The sequence below is a fragment of the Periplaneta americana genome, chromosome 6 (genome assembly GCF_040183065.1).
Source record: "Periplaneta americana isolate PAMFEO1 chromosome 6, P.americana_PAMFEO1_priV1, whole genome shotgun sequence".
Taxonomy (NCBI): domain Eukaryota; kingdom Metazoa; phylum Arthropoda; class Insecta; order Blattodea; family Blattidae; genus Periplaneta; species Periplaneta americana.
This window is the reverse complement of record NC_091122.1, coordinates 144,248,171-144,259,911: the sequence shown is the minus strand read 5'-3', so window position 1 is coordinate 144,259,911 and position 11,741 is coordinate 144,248,171.

Genomic DNA, 11,741 nt, shown 5'->3' with positions numbered 1-11,741 from the left:
AGAATAGACTACTGCAATATGCTCACTGTAGAAAGAATACAATGAAGACATAATCTGAAATAAAAGTTACTACAGTACATGCAAAGTGAATTTTATTTTCATAGTTATGAAGGGGAGAGGATAGTATTTTTTGGTGAAAAATGAGTAAATTTTCAAAAAAAGAAATTCTTAAAAATACCCTGTGATATGTGTGTGGAATACATAGCATAACATTTTGTGGGTATTTGTGCCCTTATCGGATGCTGAGTCGCCATTTTTAAACTTCCTGCATTATGGATTTTTAAATCACTCGCCCACTTTTTTTGTTGTTTCCGGTAAATTAAATTAAAAAAAAAATCTTTAAAATACCCTTTGATATGTGTGGAATGCATTGCATAACATTTTGTGGGTATTTGTGCCCTTATCGGATGTTGAGACGTCATTTTTAAACTTTCTGCGCTATGGATTTTTAAATCACACGCCCGCTTTTATCGGTTTCTAGTAACTTCATTTTTTTTTTTTTTTTTTGCTACATTGCCAGGCAAAAATGGATATAATTTCTGAAATATTAAAGATACATGCATGGAATTTAGAAAACACATTCTTTAGACTATTAGGAAACTTTTCTCTGTAACAGAATTTTGTTAATTGATTTCATTTTAAAAATACGTCCGTCTGTTTGCAAGAAAGGAAATCAGAAAATTGTTATTAAATTTTAATTGTTTATTTTACAAACGTAAGGACTAATATCAAAATTCTGTTACAGACAGTTTGTAGAACATGCTTTTGCAAATACATTGCACAAAACTGTTTGAATCTATCTTTAAAAAGGGTTTAGATATATCGGTTTTAGTACAATCCTGCATTGGGTATATTTTTTCAAATTTGGGCCCCCAAATAATTTTTTTTTTCAAAATATTTTTATTTGGTTGAGTTCCTACAGCTATGAGCTCTCTAAATACAAAAAATTAATATTTTACACCAAATAGGAAAAAAGTTTTAAAAAATACCATCCTCTCCCCTTAACTTACGTAATTGCAGCCTCTCTCTCTCCCTCTCTCTGCGCCCTAGTTTCTTGGCCCCCACATTTCTTTAAAAGCGCATTGCCGCGACTTTTTTAAGGAAACGTTATGGGATTTCCTTCGCGTCCTGCATCAATTCAGAGTGTAAACTGCGCCCTGATCCATCGGTTGTGTAACTGAAGTTATGTTTGGTGGAAAAAATAGATTAATTTCACGTTAGATAAATCAATCCTTGGATGGCAGGTAGCATTGTCTAAAAACAGTATGACCTTACGACTTTGACGTTTCATTGCTCCATTAAAATTATGAAGCCACTCTTCCATAATAGAACTGGTCATCTAGGCTTTTTCATTAAATCGCACAGTTTTACTTTATTCGCACTGTTACTTAACACTGTATTGGCATATTAACATAAAACTCAGAATACATAAAAGGAACTGTGAAACTAAATTGACACTACACTACAATTATTCACAGTTTTATTCTACTCGCACTGTCCTTTATCACTGTATTGGCTTGTTAGCACAAAACTGAGAATAAATGAAAGAAAATGCAAGAGGGTTGGAAGAAGTAACGGTACAGGTCAGTAACCTGCCCGGGTCCTTGATAGTAAGCATAGAATAGTGATATGATTAGAGAAGCTTCACCCCAACGCCTGGCAAAGAATAGCGAAAATCTTCCAGATCATGGCATGTACAGTCACACACAAAGTTATGTCATACTTCGTACAGTATTATCGCAAAATTAAAATAATTTGAAAGAATTTAGCAACAGTTGCGCTTAAAATTATCTGTTTTAGTCAGGTTTTTTTTACCTAAATGGTGCCCAAAAATAATTCCGTTTTCGCGTTAGTCAGTTTTCCGTTTTAAAATATTATTTTATATAGGAAATCATTCCGTTCCCAAATTTATTTTTCGTTTGTGCAGGTTTCCTTTTTATAGAGGGTACGTTTTACTAAAGTTTTACTGTACTACTACTACTACTACTACTACTACTACTACTACCACTACCACTACCACATTCCATTTCTTTTATTCACTTACAGAGCTCTCTATCCTATTTATATCTTTTAATTCAGTTCCCTACACTAACTACATCGCGCGCCAGGATAACTAATCTGAGATCTTCCCTGAGACAGTCTTCTACCATCCGAACTCGAGACATCTATGGAGCCTCTGTTCTGAGTTGCTGCGGAATCGGGTGAGTGACACGACAACCCTCTTTAGTTTCTTATTCCGTATTATATTTTCAAATTATAAATGTAGCGTGTTTCATGCCGGGCTCCATCGCTTGAATTTCACCGTACAGTAAGCTATGTGGCAACGGTGACGCTGTCATGAATTGGGACTATCTTCGGGAATGTAGTGCTCTTCAGAAGTTCCGGAATGGAACGAATGGATAACTGTATTGGGAAGCCTGTACACTAATGGCAAATGTACCAGGAGTCTAGAACACTGAATTAAATAATAAATACAAGTAAAACATACTATTCGTTTTAGTCTTGCGGTTTCTTGAATTAGCGAATTCGTATTTAATGAAACGAAGAACTTTAGTTTTTTGTCTCTCTTTGTAACAGCAAACACATTTTAAATTTCCAGTACAACAGGATAGTTTCAACAAGCCTTGACGTGAAGTTGCGCATACTGTATAGAGCATTCGGAGTTCCTCCTCTTTGTAACGTAACTAAATAAGTCATTGACGTATTTTCTAACCTATATAAAATAACAAAAGCAAATCTGATTGCTGTAACTAAACATTGTTCCAATTACAAACGTTTTATATTGCTTATAAAATAACTTTATAGGCCTATATTAGTTTATTTCTATTTCCAGGAACCGAATAAATTAAATATATTTACTAAATTAGAAAATACATAAGCAACTTATTTGCATTGTAGTAGAAAGAAGGGGGGATGTCTGCTAAGAACATCCTCTATAGCGCTCCTAGATTTAAAAAGAAAACAAAAAAACGGGATATTCTAGAAAATTCTGGGAGAAGTATAAAGGAAATTTTGTGAACCTGTATAGACATAGTACAATAAAGACAGGGAGTAAGTAACACCAATAAGGCATGACCTCAAATGGTACGTACCTTAGTAAAATATGATTTCACGGTTTACACATATCTCTAACAAATAGACACTATACGTATAACATTAGCTCACTCCCTGTCATAGAGAGATCACAATATTAACGGGCAATAGCAGTGGCGTATACTGGTTAAAGGGTTTGGGCTACCACTGACCCAATTATTACACAAAATATATTTTAAAATCCCTATAATAAAATTCCTTACATATTTATGTGAATTCCAGACGTCTTGATTGGGACGAAAATACGTTGATGACTTCGTCATTGAAATTACAGTTGGGCCACTTGCAAAGTTTCTGTAGAAATTATTTTTCAATGGACATCAGTGCCAAGCCGGATAAACGTTCTTGTGTATGAGTTGATCTACAGTAGGATTTTATTCTCTTCAACGCAGAAAATGTTCTTTCTACCGATGCTGACGTAGCTGGTATTGTCACAATTAATGTTGCCAATTGAAGGACTTCAGGAATAACTTGGTTCAGCTGGTTTTCATATATGGCAGATAATATTTCACGGATAGGTTTGTTCGAAAAATCAAAGACTTCTGCTGAATATATTACACTTAATTCATTTTTCAAACGTATTTGATCAAAGTGACTGTTATAGGACTGAAATAATTTGTTTAGTGCCTCATTCGAGAAGTTTTCTCTATAAGCAGAACATGAGAATCTAGAAGATGTGTGAACTGAAGCTTTCCATAATCAGAAAATCTGTCAGTAATTTCCATGTGCATACGATCTAGTATGCTGTAGTACAGCTGCCTGTATTTCAATTCATCATCTCCTTTTCTTCGCTTTAATGGTGGTTCCATTGTATTGGCTGAAGAATTTTCATTTTCCATATTACTCCATATGGACGGAAACCCATTACGTCTGAACTCGGATATAGTATTTTTTTAACTTTGATACCTCTTGCAAGTAGTATGCTATGTCTAGACTTTTTGTCTGAAGAATATTGTAGAGCACATCTGTATGTGCGAACACTCTAGCATAGACTTCAAGAAGAAATATATTCTGAAACTGTGTGAAAAAATTCAAATATCCTTGAGCCTGTACAATTACAGCATCATCCCAGTTTTCTTCAGAGTCATTACAAATGATATTTTTAAAGAAAGCAGTCCGTTTTTCTCTGTATTCCTTTACTGTATTTACAAGCCGAGATGTAAAATTCCATCTAGTTGGTGCTACTTTTGGGAGTTTCTTGTTCATAAATTCCTTGAGTTTTCTGATCTTTTAGGAGATGATGAGAAAAATGCAGTTAAACCCGACAGTGTTTTGAAAAAAATGCGGCATTCTGGAATGGATGAAGTAGTTTGTTGCAAAACTAAATTGAGAACATGGCTGTAACAATGGACAAATAGTGCTTGAGGATACTTTTCTTGAACTTTTGTTTTCAAGCCATTAATATTTCCCGCCATAACTGAAGCACCATCGTATGTCTGTGCAATTAATTTATTACCGACATTGTATTCTGCTGTAACACCTTCCACGTGCTGAAACAAAGCAGCAGCAGTTTTGTCCGAACTGACATTTGTGAATCCTATAAACCGTTCTTGAACATTGGCAGTACTGTCGACGTATCTTAAAACAGTGGACAATTGACCCTGATTAGAGCAGTCACTTGTTTCATCAACAACAATGGCCACAAAAGGTTTTATGTTCTTTATCATAACCCCACTTATATCAAATATTGTCATTCTGAATTGCGGGAGAAGTACCACGAAATACTGTTGAACTCTCAAGATGATTGGCCAGTAAATGGTCAAATTCACTTAAGGAACTTAAATATTCAATATAATTTCCTATATTGTCTGATTCCACACTCTCATTATGATCCCGAAAAGCCAATTCTTGTTTTCCTAGAAAGCAGACTGCGTTAATAAGACGCAGTAAAATCTCCCGATTTTTTTTTTTTTTTCACAAGAGCATTGTGTTGGTTGATGTGTAGAGCTTTTTGCTTATCTAGCTGTAAATCAATTATTGTCTTTCCAAAGTTTGCAAAGTTCATGCTACTACAAATATGAGCTTTTGATTTGTCGTATTCTAGGACTGCCGTTCGAAGGGAGTTCATATTAGAAAACCCCTCTTTTGACCACACATTAGTTTCGCGGCTAAATAACAAACATGGCCAGCAAAATAGTTTAGACAGTTTAGAAGTACCACACAACCAATTCCACTTACCATATGATGTTGAAGTGAAATGGCGTGTGTACTCACGCTGTTTTTCTTTCACGTCCATGGACAAATTTAACTCAGGAGTTGGTCTTTCCATTTTCACAATTTCAACTTTCTCGTTGTTATGTACGACGGTTAAAAGACACTTTTAATATACCTTCTATTACACAGTCATTTTCAACACAAACCTCTCCAGAAACTTGTTCTGCCATATTTTTCACAATATCACTTAATTGGGAAATTAAAAACTTAATAATTCACAATTAATATAACTCTTAAAAACTCGAACAAATCACAGATTTAAAATAATGCACTGCAAGAACACAATCACATTCAGAGCTAGCGTATTAAGCGTATCGTTGCTTCGCGCCTGCGAAGAAACCGATCACGAGAGCGGCAACTCATACGGCCTACACTGCACGATAGAAATAGTAGGGAGCGGGGGACGGGCAGTTGTGCGAAGGACAGCATGAGCGGAACGGTCACAGGCTACCTCACGTAGCAAGCGGTTTCTCCAGCGATGCCGCCTTGACAACTTGTGTCTTTTCGAGAGCAGAGAGCGCATATAAATCTAACAATTACTTTAATTTTAATTACCATGGTAAAACTAATAATACAAAATTATTACATTATGTTATATTATAAACTTTTTCTTTTGTAATTTCCTTGGGCTACCGCCGGTAGCCCCGGTAGTCCACAAAATACGCCCCTGGGCAATAGATACAGTATTAGTATCATTACGTAAGTATGCATCTGTCTTTTAGTTGTGTCCTTCATTGACAGCAAGGGAGTCGGTCATTTGTTTTTAAATCACACTTTTGTTCGTATATAAGTCATTCTTGATAATAGAATTGTCCTAAAAAATTCAAGTAAACTGGTGTCAGGAACTGTTATTTCACTCATTATTTATTATATCAGCCACAGTGCACACTAACACTTCAACTGAACACAACTGACGAAAAGGGATAACTCGGAAACTACTTACTTTCAATGTCAAAGCTAGCTTCTTGCGAGCCTTGCGACCAGGATAGTTAAGTTAGAAAGGGATGGAAAATCTGCGGGGTGGGTTACACAGAAGAATGGAAGCTGGTGTGTGCAGGCTTCTTATTTACTACTGCATCACAAATCATCCTGAGCTGCCACATCACAATATTTAAGGCGTAAATATAAATTCTGTTAAAATTAATAAATAATTTTGTCCATAGGCTGCAGGTTTATTATGAAATTATTATTAACTGGGGAAGCTGAACTTTTTAGCTTACATTGACGCTACGTCACTGAATTTGACACACCTAAGCAAGCACGTTCCGTGTTTTATAGGCCTATACGATTATTGCGTATTATAAAATCAAGACAATACAATTATTGTATAATACAAATGTGGTAAAACATAAGTCTGAAAAGATTTTTTTTTATACTTAGAGTTTTGCTTTATAGTTATTAACATACAATTTTTATATATAGCCTACATAGGTAGACTTTCTTACATTATACGCACACATACGTTTTAAAATTTATTTTACATGTCTTTTAACTTATTTATTTCCCTCATTCGTTTTTCTCTCACTTTCCAATGGTATGTTCCTAAGGATTTATTTTTAATTATTTGTAATTCTTGATAGCATATTGTGTACCTGCTGATGCGAGAATGAATGTTGATATAGTTGAGCGCAACTAGAATGCTATGACCACAATGGTAGAAAAGATGGGTGGGGTAGAAGAGGTACGAAGGCAGTCGCTCTGAGGAGCTGGAGGTCTGTCTTATGAGATACCAGTTGTTAACAACTTGCTAATATTGGAATCCTTTAAAAGGTAATAATTTTGATGCTCCCCGTTATTGCCTGAAAGTGGAATACAAATGCTGCTGATTTACTGAAATGGGTTGTCTGTTTTGCATAAGATACACAACTTGACAACTACATTCCTGCAGGGCTACATCATTAGCGTGTGCCAAAGCATAAACCAGATATACATTTAATATTTATTTTCCATTAGACTGTTTTAATAGTGTTGAGGAAATATTCAATCCTGCAAGACCTGCAGCTTCGTGACACTGTAAACGTATAATTATGCATGGGAAAACAAACCAGTCAGTGTATCTTTTGTCACTTCTGACGTCCATCTTTCATGTTGCTCCCTGGCAGTACTAGGTCTATAATTTTTTACGTTGAACTACGTAACTAGGTATAGGGAGGATAACTTGGAAATTGACTTGTCACATAAAAATGCAACTCCCTCTCCCTTTGTAATCCCCTTGTTCTCGTTGTATTCTCTCTGTCTTTCTTGTATTCCCATTTTCTCCTTATATTTCCCTTTTCTCCTTGTCTTTCCTTTATTTTCCTTGTATTTCCCTTGTTCACCTTGTGTTTTTCTTGTTCTCCTTGTTTTCCCATCAGGGATTAATTTCAGTTTTTGCTTGGGGGGGGGGGAGCAAGATTTTTTAGGGAAGATCTTATAGAGTAGGCCTATATCGTGTGGCGTTCTCCCTCCCCCTCTTTCATTTATAGTGTTCTGCCCAAGGGCAGATATTTCACTGCAAATCCAGCATTCTCCAGTCTTTCTTATTTCCTGCCTTCCTCTTAGTCTCCGCATATGATCCATATATCTTAATGTCGTCTATTATTTGATATCTTCTTCTGCGCCAAACTCTTCTCCATTCCTTCCAGTGCATCCTTCAGTAGGCAGTTTCTTCTCAGCTAATTCCTTTTTCTCTTCCTGATCAGTTTCAGCATTATTCCTTCTTCACCCACTCTTTCCAACACAGCTTCGTTTCTTATTCTGTCTGTTCATTTCAAACGTTTCATTCTCCTCCATATCCATATTTTAAAACTTCTAGTCGATTCTCTTCACTTTCGTGATGTCCATGTTTCTGCCAGCATACAATGTTACACTCTACACAAAGCACTTCACTAGTCTTCTTCCTTAGTTTTTTTTTTTTCCAGAGGTCCACAGAAGACGCTCCTTTTTCTATTAAAAGCTCTATTTCCTCTGAATTGAAATATTTCCCATACCGTAAACTGGGCTAAACTTAATCATAGAAAAAGAGGACTTAAAAAATATCGAATGAACTGAACATATTTTTAAAATTCATTACATTTTGTGTTTCTTAAGTACTTTTTATTATTTTGTCACTTATAGCTAGCGCTATTATCAAGGTGTATTTATTTCTTTATGTCTGTTTTATGGCGATGTTTACCCCACTTTAGCAATAAATTTTCAGTTTCCAAACATAAGCCTAGTTTTAACTTCTTAACCTACTTATACGAAACATAATTTATATACACTTGATGTTAATAAAACGTAGGTGCGAACAAATGAACACAGTTTTACTGATAAAGGCATATTAATTTCAGTTAACAAAAAATGGTACTTTTATTTAAAATATATAGGCTACACTGCAGCTGCAAAACCAACACCAATAACAACCATTCAAATTATTACAGAAAATTATCCTAATTAAAAAATGACTATTTTATTGTTTGAGAAATTAATACTTGTCACATGATAATTACTAGAGAAGACACGATTAGCACAACAGAAGTTAAATAACACAATTTGGGTTAATTATTCAAGTAGTAAAAATGTTACAAAAAGATTGCAGTATTCCATAAATTCCAGAAAACTTGTTAACACCACGGTCCTCACTTGAATACAATTATATATAATAATAGAATTTAAAACTTTTTGAAAATATAAAGACAAAGAACACAAATACAGAAATATGTGCCTGAACTAAACGTCCTTGTATGTACGCTTCCAAGAGGGTGCTGCTAAGCCCAGTCGACAAGCACGCAACTCTAAACATAGCATTCTGAAATGAATCTTATAAAAACATAAACAGAACCGTGATACCACACAATTAAAAGTATTGAGTTATTAAAAGCTGTCAAATATCAAGGCGCCTACATATTACATCACTTATCAAAATAAAACACATCTTAAATTACCTCATACCAGTACAGTATGCGGCGTCAAAATGACTCCCAGGGGAAAATGACGCGCCTGTTGGAACAGACTCCAATTAACAATCCTCCTCTAGGAATTATCAATGAAGGGAATCCTTTCATGAAAGCCAAGGATCATAAAGTCGATTTTATCGGAAGTCTGAATGGATGCAATGTCATATTATCTCCGAGACGCCATCAACTAAGAAATGGTTGTCAGCTCAAGAGATGTGGGTACTGAAGATGGCCCTTCTCCATTATACGGGATGTCTTTGTGAGGAATCCTCTTCAAGTCTGTTGTGATCGTCGAGAAGGAGGGGGATTCGTGGTTAAGTGTCGGTCTTGTAATGCTTGAAATTTAATTTCGGTATAGATAAATCAGCACTAAATGTTACCTTCAAAAATATATGCGGGGCTTCAGAGGTATTGCAGGTCCAAGGATTGTGGTATGTTGGGTAAATTGTAACAAAGAGCTATGTAGGTGTTTTAGAAAACGGAAGCCCTGATAAATTAGCCAAATCAGCGGTAAAATCAGGCATACAGTTAATTTGGAACCTGTGTTTTCTGTCTTTATAATATTTTTCTCTCTTGTACAGTTACCCCGGGCAGGGCATAGTTGCGCCCCACTGTCAGATAAGATGCAGCAGATAAAAAAGGGTCCCTGTTTTGTGGGCATAGTTGCGCCCCGTTCCCATCAGGTAGAGAAAGGAGCATGGCATAATTGCGTCCCGATGAAATAGGTAGAGAAAAAGACACTACGGAAACTTGAGTCTCATTATCAACCAACCTTCTTGATTTCTTATTCGATTTAATATTTATTAAAATGAACACGAAGTTGGCAGTACTTTATTAACTGTTTTTCTACTGTCTATGCAGTAATTATCAATAGCCTACTGTTAAAATGAACACCATGAAGTTGGCAGTACTTTATTAACTGACATAATTATTCAAATAAGTGAGCCGTTGGAATATGGGACCTTAGCAGTCTTGACATTTTATTAGTGATTTTCACACCGTCTGTGGCGTATAGTGACGTTAATTTAAAATTAATGTTAAGTTTAGTGAAAAGAGTAAAGAGTTAATAATTCACAATGGTTCTAAGTTTCAATTTTCGAAACCCTGTACCGTAGGGTTAAGATATCGATGTAGAAACAAAAAATGCAGTTCATTTATTGTGTGTGATCAATAAAAAAGTGTTATTTTAAATAGCAAAATTGATCATATGCTAGGCCTACCTGATTTTAATGCAGCTATCACTGTAATATTTTAAAGTAATTTATTTATTTTATGACAGTCACTTTCGTGTGTACTATGCCCATCGGGGTGCAACTATGCCATGTCCATTCTGCTACCTGATTTTTTCGGGGCGCAACTATGCCATGTCCCTTCTGCTACCTGATTTCTTCGGGGCGCAATTATGCCATGCCTAGGTCTCCCAATTGACCGCGGGGCGCAACTATGCCATACCGGTTGCCCCCTCTTCTCAAAACAGGCCGATGGAATTCTCTGTCTCAGAAAGTGAGGGAAGGCCTCAGCTCAGTTCGCAAGAGAATATGTTTAAGTCGTAATTCTTTCAATCTAGATATGCACTAACAAGGGTAAATCGAGCTGCGTCTGTGACAAGCGCAAGAGCGCTGGTCTTCCATCCAGGCAGCCCGGGTTCGGTCCCCGGCCAATTGTGGTGGAATTTGTGGACAAAGTGGAGAAAGACGTTCCAGAGGGTTTTTTTCGGGGTACTCTCGTTTTAATCAATCGACCAACACTCTCCATTTCCCCTCATTTCATACATAATTTGCAATAGTAAAAATAGGCTGAAGTGAAGACCGGGGGCAGTACGGGTTTCCGATGCCGATGTAGACTGTTGCTTATCTGACTGCGGACTACAGGCTAGGATTTTGATGACCTATAAAGCATGACAAAATGTCCTAAAAACAATGCATTTATGACGTAAAAATCTTTCGAAATGCCCTAAAAATTGATCTTATATAATTGGCTTAGTAGGAAAAGAGGTTTTGTACTACGGTACTTAATATTTAGATTAGCAATTAAATTAAATTTTACATAATTTTTTCTAAGTAGTACACTTTAATTATTTTACCTCATGTAGTTTCCATGTATGATGTTCATCTCTGCGTCGGCATGTGGACGTGAGGTCAGCTGGTCGGGCTTGGCCCTTCATTGGCTGTAGCGCCATGGATTTACTTTACTTTTAGTTTCCATGTAGTATACCACAAGACCACTCTTATCCGGAATTAGCAGGTATAGAGGAGTCTATATTGAAGGGGTGGTTGGACTGATCCATTACATGAGGTGGCAATAAAATGGCAATATTTGTGTAGAAAAACGATTAAAATATTATACAAAATAATGGGTAGTAATGGACAAAAGAAAATATCAAAGGAAATAAACATTATTTTACAATAATAATGGGAATTTATGGCCAAAATTAAATGAAAATGCCTAAAGAATGACCGAATAAAACAAAAAATGCTCTTATGAGTTGAAACAGGCAAAAAATGCAAAAAAAAAAAT